The sequence below is a fragment of the Nycticebus coucang genome, chromosome X (assembly GCF_027406575.1).
Source record: "Nycticebus coucang isolate mNycCou1 chromosome X, mNycCou1.pri, whole genome shotgun sequence".
In the NCBI taxonomy this organism is placed as follows: domain Eukaryota; kingdom Metazoa; phylum Chordata; class Mammalia; order Primates; family Lorisidae; genus Nycticebus; species Nycticebus coucang.
In genome coordinates this window covers 106,909,882-106,918,956 of record NC_069804.1, presented here as the reverse complement: position 1 = coordinate 106,918,956, position 9,075 = coordinate 106,909,882, and positions in this window count along the sequence as shown.

The following is a 9,075-nucleotide window of genomic DNA, read 5'->3' as shown; positions in this document are numbered from 1 at the left end:
TACATAGCACTGCTAAAGACTTCCTTTAGCAGCTATGTGGAAAACAAAATAATGAAGCTTGTGATCAGGTGTTCTGTCTCTACCAGAGCCATATACCTCATCTGAGGGTGTGTTGTGAAAGGTGTATATGCATCTAGAACTGCCCATTAGGATCTGGCTTCTCTTAGATCAATCAAGTCTTAAGGTCAAGTAGGATCAAGATTGGTCCATGATTAGATGGAGGCAGTACATCCACTAGCAGGGCCAGAAGTCAGTTGTAAACTACACAAGCAAGTGGTCTTTACCCCCAAATCATCCACTACGGTTACACTATTTCCTCTTTGTAATCACAGCTATAGTCAGATGAAGTTCCCTTAGAATGAGCTGATGGAGAAAGAAAAAGGCAGAACTTAGTTCATGACTAGATAATCTTATAATGTGGGTGGAAGCTGAAAATAAACTCCAGAGCCCTACTCAGGAATGGCTTTGAAAGATAATTATGAAGGAAAATTTCCCCAATGGCCAGAATTTCATGTGGTGCACCATATTGTGCACTTTATGAGAAAAGAGAAGTTGCCAGAGGTTAGAACATATGTAAACTCATGGATAGTGGAAAATGTTTTGGCTGCTTGGTCAGGAGCCTAGAAGGAAACAGATTGAAAGATCAAGGGTAAAGAAGTCATGGCCAGGTGCCATGGCTCACACCTGTAATCCTAGAACTCTAGGAGGCTGAGGCAGGCAGATCACTTGAGCTCAGGAGTTTGAGACCAGCCCGAGCAAGAGTGAGACCCCCATCTCTAAAAATAGCCAGGCATTGTGGCAGGGGCTTGTGGTCCCAGCTACTCAGGAGGCTGAGGCAAGAGGATAGCTTTAGCCCAAGAGTTGGAGGTTACTGTGAGCTATGATGCCACAGCACTCTACCAAGGGTGACAAAGTGAGAATCTGTCTCAAAAAAAAAAAAAAATGGGGTAAAGAAGTCTGTGAAAGAAACATAGTGGATATACCTATGGAAATTGATGTGCAATGTGAAGATATTTATTTGCATTTTAACACCTCCCAGAAAGCTTCCAACATGGAAGAGTCATTAAATTAAAAAAAGAAAGCAGGTGGCGCCTGTGGCTTGGTGAGTAGGGTGCTGGCCCCATATACCAAGGGTAGCCAGTTCAAAACCAGCCTAGGCCAGCTAAAACAGCAGTGACAACTGCAACAAAAATAGCTGGGCATTGTGCTGGGTGCCTGTAGTCCCAGCTACTCGAGAGACCGAGGCAAGAGAATCACCTAAGCCCAAGAGTTGGAGATGCTATGAGCTGTGATGCCACAGCACTCTACCGAAGGCAACAAAGTGACACTGTCTCAAAACAAAAAAAAAAAAAAATAGAAAGCGTAATTAGGCCAGTTAGAGTATTCCAGTATGATACAATGGGCACATACAAAATTAATAATAATAATAAAATAGGAAAAGGAAACAACTTGGGAAAAACCGATTGAAAGAAATGCATAGAGCAAGACACAGGAGAGTAAGTGTGGAGCTTCCATTGTACCACCCGACCAGCACGTCAATGTGTTTACCAACCCCAAAGCTCTCTGAATCTTCATTGTTCAAGAGTTTTTATAGAACTCAAATTTCAGCCCCCATTTCTTTCCCAGATGTCAGGGATTGGGGATGAAAGTTCTAACCCTCTAATCATGAGTTTTGTCTTTCTACTGACCTACCGACCAGAGGCCCCCACCCTGAGTCACTTCATTGACATAAACTCAGATGTGATTAAAAGGTGCTTGTTATAAATAACAAAAGACACTACTATCCTTCAGGAAATACCAAATGTTTTAGGAGCTCTGTGCCAAGAAGTGGTACAAAGACCAAATATGTTTTCTATTATATCACAGATACCAACTAGAATTCCAAAGGATCTTTTCCCAGATGTGCAAACCTACCATATGAAACAAGTGAATTCAAGCAGTGCAAGGGATAAAATGCAGGGAATTCTGGCGAGCCACTAGAATCTCTTTTCACCCATTTTTTCAGCTTTAGGAGTATTGCTGCTGATGGCTCACAGCTGAATCCTTCCCTGAAAATTGCTAAAACGAGCTATTTTGCCTAGGTAATGGCCCCTTCCCAGGGGCAAGTTATATACAATGATTGCTCTAGTCAGGGTACAAAACCTTGACCCCTTTGCCTCTACTAAAGATACTCTGAAAGACATCCCCATAGAATCAGCTAAGATCTGTGTTGCTTCTACATTGAGCTTCAACTTCTCCCTCCAACCAATCCTGTTTCTATCACATTCTTTTTGAAGTGATTCTCAGGAGCACTCCTCAGTAAACCACATGCAAATACATATTTGTCTCAGAGTCTATTTAATAAGTAGCCCAACTTAAGGGGTGATTGCAGGAAGGGCCAATTGAAAAGGGAAGAAGTGAGATAGGGACAGGAAAAAAAAAAAAAAAGCTAGTTCAGGGTGCAATAATTAGAACCCTGTGTGCAACTGGAGCTTAATCTAGCTGAAGGAAAATTCCAAGAAACTATAGAACATGCCTTAATGTCATCTTTCTCAAGGAATGAGAAAATTGGAGTATTTATTCACTAATTCTTATCAGTTATGAGTTAAGGGCTACTCCCAAGGGTACTAACTTCCAGAGGCAGCCTGCGCAAATTATAGTCAGAGCACACTCCTGTAGCCAGAGAAAGTCCTCAAGTTACATGTCTTGCAATAATAAGACATAAATTCTACGATAGAATTGAGCCCTAGGGCATTTCTAATGTTTAAGGTTTGTGGAAGATAAGAATGATCAAGCAAAGAATACCAAGCAAGTGCAACCAAAAAGTACAAAGACTGAAGCCAAAGACAAAGTGATCAAACTACGTCAAATGCAGCTCATTGAAGAATAGTATGAGGACTAATATTAAGTGTGGGATTTAGGAACATGGAGATTATTGGTAAACTCATCAAGAGAAAATTCAATGGAATGGCAGTATAACAGCAACTTTATTTCATCTTGAAGCAAATAATCACTCTTTCTTTTACAATACCTAATTGTGTGCTTGCTTAATAATTTCAGGAACTAGCCTTGAGCAGTTAACTATAGAACCAAGATTGTGGGACACCCTTCCCCTCCAGAGGAGAATGCTAAGCAGTCAACCTTCAATTTTGTTGGTCTAGTTAACACTAGCTAGACTGTCAAATGGTCATCAAGATAACCATCAGAACAAGACATGTTGACATGAACATAGTCAGCCCCTTTCCCCTTTAAAAAAATCTTTAGTCCTGGGCGGCACGTGTGGCTCAAAAGAGTAGGGCACCAGCCCCATATATAGGAGGTGGCATGTTCAAACCCGGCCCTGGCCAAAAAAAAAAAATCTTTAGTCCAGGTGGCGCCCGTAGCTCAGTGGGTAGGGTGCCAGGAATATACACCAAGCCTGGCGGGTTCCAACCCAGCCTGGGCCAGGGAAAACAACAATGGCAACAACAACAACAAAAAAAAAAAATAGCCAGATGTTGTGGTGGAGGCCTGTAGTCCCAACTACTTGGAAGGCTAAGTCAAGAGAATTGCTTAAGCCCAAGAATTTGAGGTTGCTGTGAGCTGTGACACCATGACACTCTACCCAGGACAACAGCTTGAAACTCTGTCTCAAAAAATAATAATAATAAAAATAAAAATTTAGTCAGCCTGAGGAACCTGTGATGGTCGTTGTGACATTAGCCTGTCATCTCCTCAGGTTTTTGGCTCTCAAATAAGTCCGCTTTTCCATCCACCAAGTTTTGTGTCTAGAGTTTGGCTTTCCAGTGGTCATCAGCCAAACCTTAGTTCAGTTACAATCAAACCTGATTGTATGAATGAATTCAAAAAAGAACAGAAGGTGATGAAACAGAGCCAGTGAGTACTGACAATATTAAAGTAGTTTTGCTAAAAAGGCAGTAAAGGAAGGTAATGGTATCTCCAAGGGAGATACATGAAGGGAAGGTTGTGTCAACGTGGGAAATATTGCTACATGTAAACATCCAGCAAGATAAAAACAAACAAAGACACAGCAGATGAGAAAATGGACACCTGAACAGCCCTTGAGCTGATAAGAAGGAATGAAAGTGAGTGTGCAACTGAAGGGGCTATCCTCTACATATGTTCAAACCACATGTTTTTCATGAAATACAAGATAGTTAAATCCAACAAATTAAGACCATCTTTGCTTGACTTTACTATGAATTCTTGACATTTGTTTCCTGGCTCTGAATGTCAGACCTGACCTTGTCTTACTTTTTTTGGCCTTAGTCACACCACAACTAGGCTGATTGACTCTCGTAGCCTATAGTGGAGAACTATCCTGTCCTTAATCAAGAGTTAATGAAAGCTCCCTGGCTCATCTTTCAGCTGTGAGTGATCTTTCTGCTAGTCCAGAGTAAACCAGATACCTCCATTCTGAAAATAGGCTTCTTTTATTTCCTTGAGTTCCTGTCTTAAACTCAATAAGAATATGAGACCTCAAAATATACTACTGAATATGCCACTTCAAAGTATACTACTGTGGCATAAGGGTTATTTTGAGGTAAAAGCAATTGAGAATAAGCAAATACAAGTAAAGCACTCTGCCCTCCATTTGCCTAAAAGCAAATATATATATATATATATATATTTATATTTATATATATATTTATATATATATATGCCCTGCTTCCCCTCTTTACAAGAAAGTACTGAAGTTGGGGTGCCTGTGGCTCAACGGGGTAGGGTGCTGGCCCCATATGCTGGAGGTGGTGGGTTCAAACCCAGCCCCAGCCAAAAAAAAAAAAAAAAGAAAGGACTGAAGTTAATCACCAGAGACAATTCTAGACCTTATCAGCCCGAAGACATCACCAGAGGAATCTATATAACAAATTGTTACTAACTAGCTCTTACCTTCCATTAATTTGCCCCATGTATTTATCTTCCTAAAGTTTGCTGCCCTAGAAAATCAAAGTCCTTTTCCTTTGTCATGTCACTTCTACAAACATTTACTGTTATTTTGTTAAGATGTTACCTAAGCCCACATTATAAACACTACTTTGAGCTACTTTTCTCTGCTCTGTTCCATGATATGTATATGTTAGAGATATATTAGTAAACTTTGGTTTGATTTTCTCTTGTTAATCTGGCCTTTATCAGTCTAATTTACAGGACTCCAGCCAATGAACCTAAAATGGATAAAGGAAAGAGAATTTTTCCTCCCCTACAGCCTAATACTTAGATCTCCATAGGGCTTGGGTCTACTTTTTCTAAGGAGTGATGCCTATCCCTGGGATTTGCCTACTGCCTTGACCTCTAGCTTGTTAGCTATGAACCTCTTACATTGTGGTAGACTTCCTAGAATGCTGCCCACATCCTTGCTTTGATCTTTCAATATCATTTGCATCATTGTGCTTTGACTACCTGTTGAGATATCCCAGTATTTCATATAGGAACCTCCCATTCTCATTCATTCTCTATGTTTTTGTGTCTGTTTCTCTCCCCTCCCCCCTTTTCTATTACTGATTCCTTTTCTGGGCGGACAATCCTATAGTCTTTTTCTCTTCATTTCTTTTCTTCTTTGGCTGGGGCTGGGTTTGAACCCGCCACCTCTGGCATATGGGGCCAGCACTCTACTCCTTTGAGCCACAGACACCACCGGACAATGCTATATTCTGTAGTTATCTTGCAGGAAGACAAGGCCCGATGGAGGGAAAGAGTACCCAAACACCACGTTTATAAGAGGAAGGGCTTTATTCACTAGCCTGGAGCTTATGGCATAGAAGAATTCCAAATGGCCGAGCTCCCCCACTGCCTTGGTCTTTCCCTTTTTATTGACAGCCAAAAAGTTCCACCCCACAGGTACCCTTCTCACTGGCCAGTTTGAATCAAGCGGGAGATGCTATTCCTGCCCCTACAGAACTACAGGATTTCACAGAACTTGGAAATTTCCAAGTTTCAGGAAGTTAAGTTTACAAATTCCCAAAAGCTGAGTCACCATGGAGAGGACCCTGCATGTGTATCCTTGTGGTCTCCTTGACAAGACCTGTTCTTCTAGACCTCACCATTCTCGGGTATTCTCTCTCAGTTACAGGTCTGCCTGGTGGTCTGGCAGAAGCAGAAACTGGCTCAGTCACCTAAGGGCCTAGGTGTCCCACAATCTGTCCTAAACCACTACAGATACTTGAGCTATACCTGGCTTTCTCATAAAAAATGACACTAGAATAATTCTGATGTACTAGTAAAATATATTAATTGCCGCACTTCTTTTTTTTTTTTTTGGCTGGGGCTGGGTTTGAACCCACTACCTCTGGCATATGGGACCAGCACCCTACTCCTTGAGCCACAGGCACCACCCAATTGGCACATTTCAGTAGAAAAGCTAAGTCTCAAATTTCCACTCAAATCCTGCTGTCATTTTCTTTGTTTTCTGCCATTTCAATTAAACCTAGCCTAAATTGAGCATAACCCTTCACCTCGACGCCACCCACCCCCCAACTCTCCATATACCTGACAGCCGAATTACGAACTCGGTGAAAAGTCAACAGGCACGAGAACTTAAAGAGCAAAAGGAGTGAAAAGAAAATTGGGGCAAGGAAACAGATAAAAGAAATCACTGATGAGGAAGAATCAGAAGAAAACTCCAGGCAACATGAACAACCAGTCCAGAACAACCCCGCCAAGGGACCATGAGGTAGCTACTGCAGAGGACTCCACCTATACAGAAATGTTAGGAATGACAGAAAGGGAATTTAGAATACACATATTGAAAACAATGAAAGAAATGATGGAAACAATGAAGAAAACTGCTAATAAAGTGGAAAATAACCAAAAGGAAATTCAAAAACAGAATCAAATAAGAGATGAACGATATGAAGAATATAAAAAGGATGTAGCAGAGCTGAAGGAAATGAAACAGTCAATCAGGGAACTTAAAGATGCAATGGAAAGTATCAGCAACAGGTTAGACCATGCAGAAGAAAGAATTTCAGAGGTAGAAGACAAAGTTCTTGAGATAACTCAGATAGTAAAAGAGGCAGAAAAGAAGAGAGAGAAAGCAGAACGTTCTCTGTCAAAATTATGGGACTTTATGAAGCGTTCCAACATACGAGTTATAGGAATTCCAGAAGGGGAAGAAGAATGCCCCAGAGGAATGGAAGCCATACTAGAGAATATTATAAAAGAAAATTTCCCAAATATCACCAAAGATTCTGACACACTGCTTTCAGAGGGCTATCGGACCCCAGGTCGCCTCAACTCTAACCGAGCTTCTCCAAGACACATTGTGATGAACCTGTCCAAAGTCAAGACAAAAGAAAAGATTCTGCAAGCTGCCAGGAGTAAGCGCCAGTTGACCTACAGGGGCAAATCCATCAGAGTGACCGCAGACTTCTCTAATGAAACTTTCCAAGCAAGAAGACAATGGTCATCTACCTTTAATCTACTTAAACAGAACAATTTCCAGCCCAGAATTCTGTACCCTGCTAAGCTAAGCTTCAAAATTGATGGAGAAATCAAATCATTTACGGATATACAAACATTGAGGAAATTCGCCACAACAAGACCAGCTCTACAGGAAATACTTCAACCTGTTCTGCACACTGACGACCACAATGGATCAGCAGAAAAGTAAGAACTCAGAAATTAAAGGACAGAACCTAACCTCCACACTGATGCAAAAGATAAAACTAAGCAATGGACTCTCACAAAATAAGACGAATAGAATACTACCACACTTATCAATTATCTCAATAAATGTTAATGGCTTGAATTCCCCACTGAAGAGACATAGATTGGTTGACTGGATTAAAAAACACAAGCCATCTATTTGCTGTCAGCAAGAAACACACCTGGCTTCAAAAGACAAATTAAAGCTCCCAGTCAAGGGTTGGAAGACAATTTTTCAGGCAAATGGAATTCAGAAGAAAAGAGGAGTTGCAATGTTATTCTCAGATACATGTGGATTTAAAGCAACTAAAGTCAAAAAAGACAAAGATGGTCACTTTATATTGGTCAAGAGAAAAATACAAGAAGAAGACATTTCAATTCTAAATATCTATGCACCCAATTTAAATGCTCTCAGATTCTTGAAAGAGACCTTACTCAGTCTCTTTCAAGAGCAATATGATATCTGATAATACCATAATAACAGGGGACCTTAACACTCCTCTTACAGAGCTGGACAGATCCTCTAAACAGAAATTAAACAAGGATATAAGAGATTTAAATGAGACCCTAGAACAACTGTGCTTGATAGACGTATATAGAACACTCCATCCCAAAGATAAAGAATATACATTCTTCTCATCACCCCATGGAACATTCTCCAAAATTGATCATACCCTGGGACACAAAACAAATATCAACAGAATCAAAAGAATTGAAATTTTACCTTCTATCTTCTCAGACCATAAGGCACTAAAGGTGGAACTCAACTCTAACAAAAATGCTCTACCCCACCCAAAGGCATGGAAATTAAACAATCTTCTGTTGAATAACAGATGGGTGCAGGAAGAAATAAAACAGGAAATCATTAACTTCCTTGAGCATAACAACAATGAAGACAAAGCTACCAAAACCTGTGGGATACTGCAAAAGCAGTTTTGAGAGGAAAATTCATCGCTTTAGATGCCTACATTCGAAAAACAGAAAGAGAGCACATCAACAATCTCACAAGAGATCTTATGGAATTGGAAAAAGAAGAACAATCTAAGCCTAAACTCAGTAGAAGAAAAGAAATATCCAAAATCAAATCAGAGATCAATGAAATTGAAAACAAAAGAATCATTCAGAAAATTAATGAAACGAGGAGTTGGTTTTTTGAAAAAATAAATAAAATAGATAAACCATTGGCCAGACTAACGAGGAATAGAAAAGTAAAATGTCTAGTAACCTCAATCAGAAATCATAAAGGGGAAATAACAACTGATCCCGCAGAGATACAAGAGATCATCTCTGAACACTACCAGAAACTCTATGCCCAGAAATTTGACAATGTGAAAGAAATGGATCAATATTTGGAATCACACCCTCTCCCTAGACTTAGCCAGGAAGAAATAGACCTCCTGAACAGACCAATTTCAAGCACTGAGATCAAAGAAACAATAAAAAATCTTC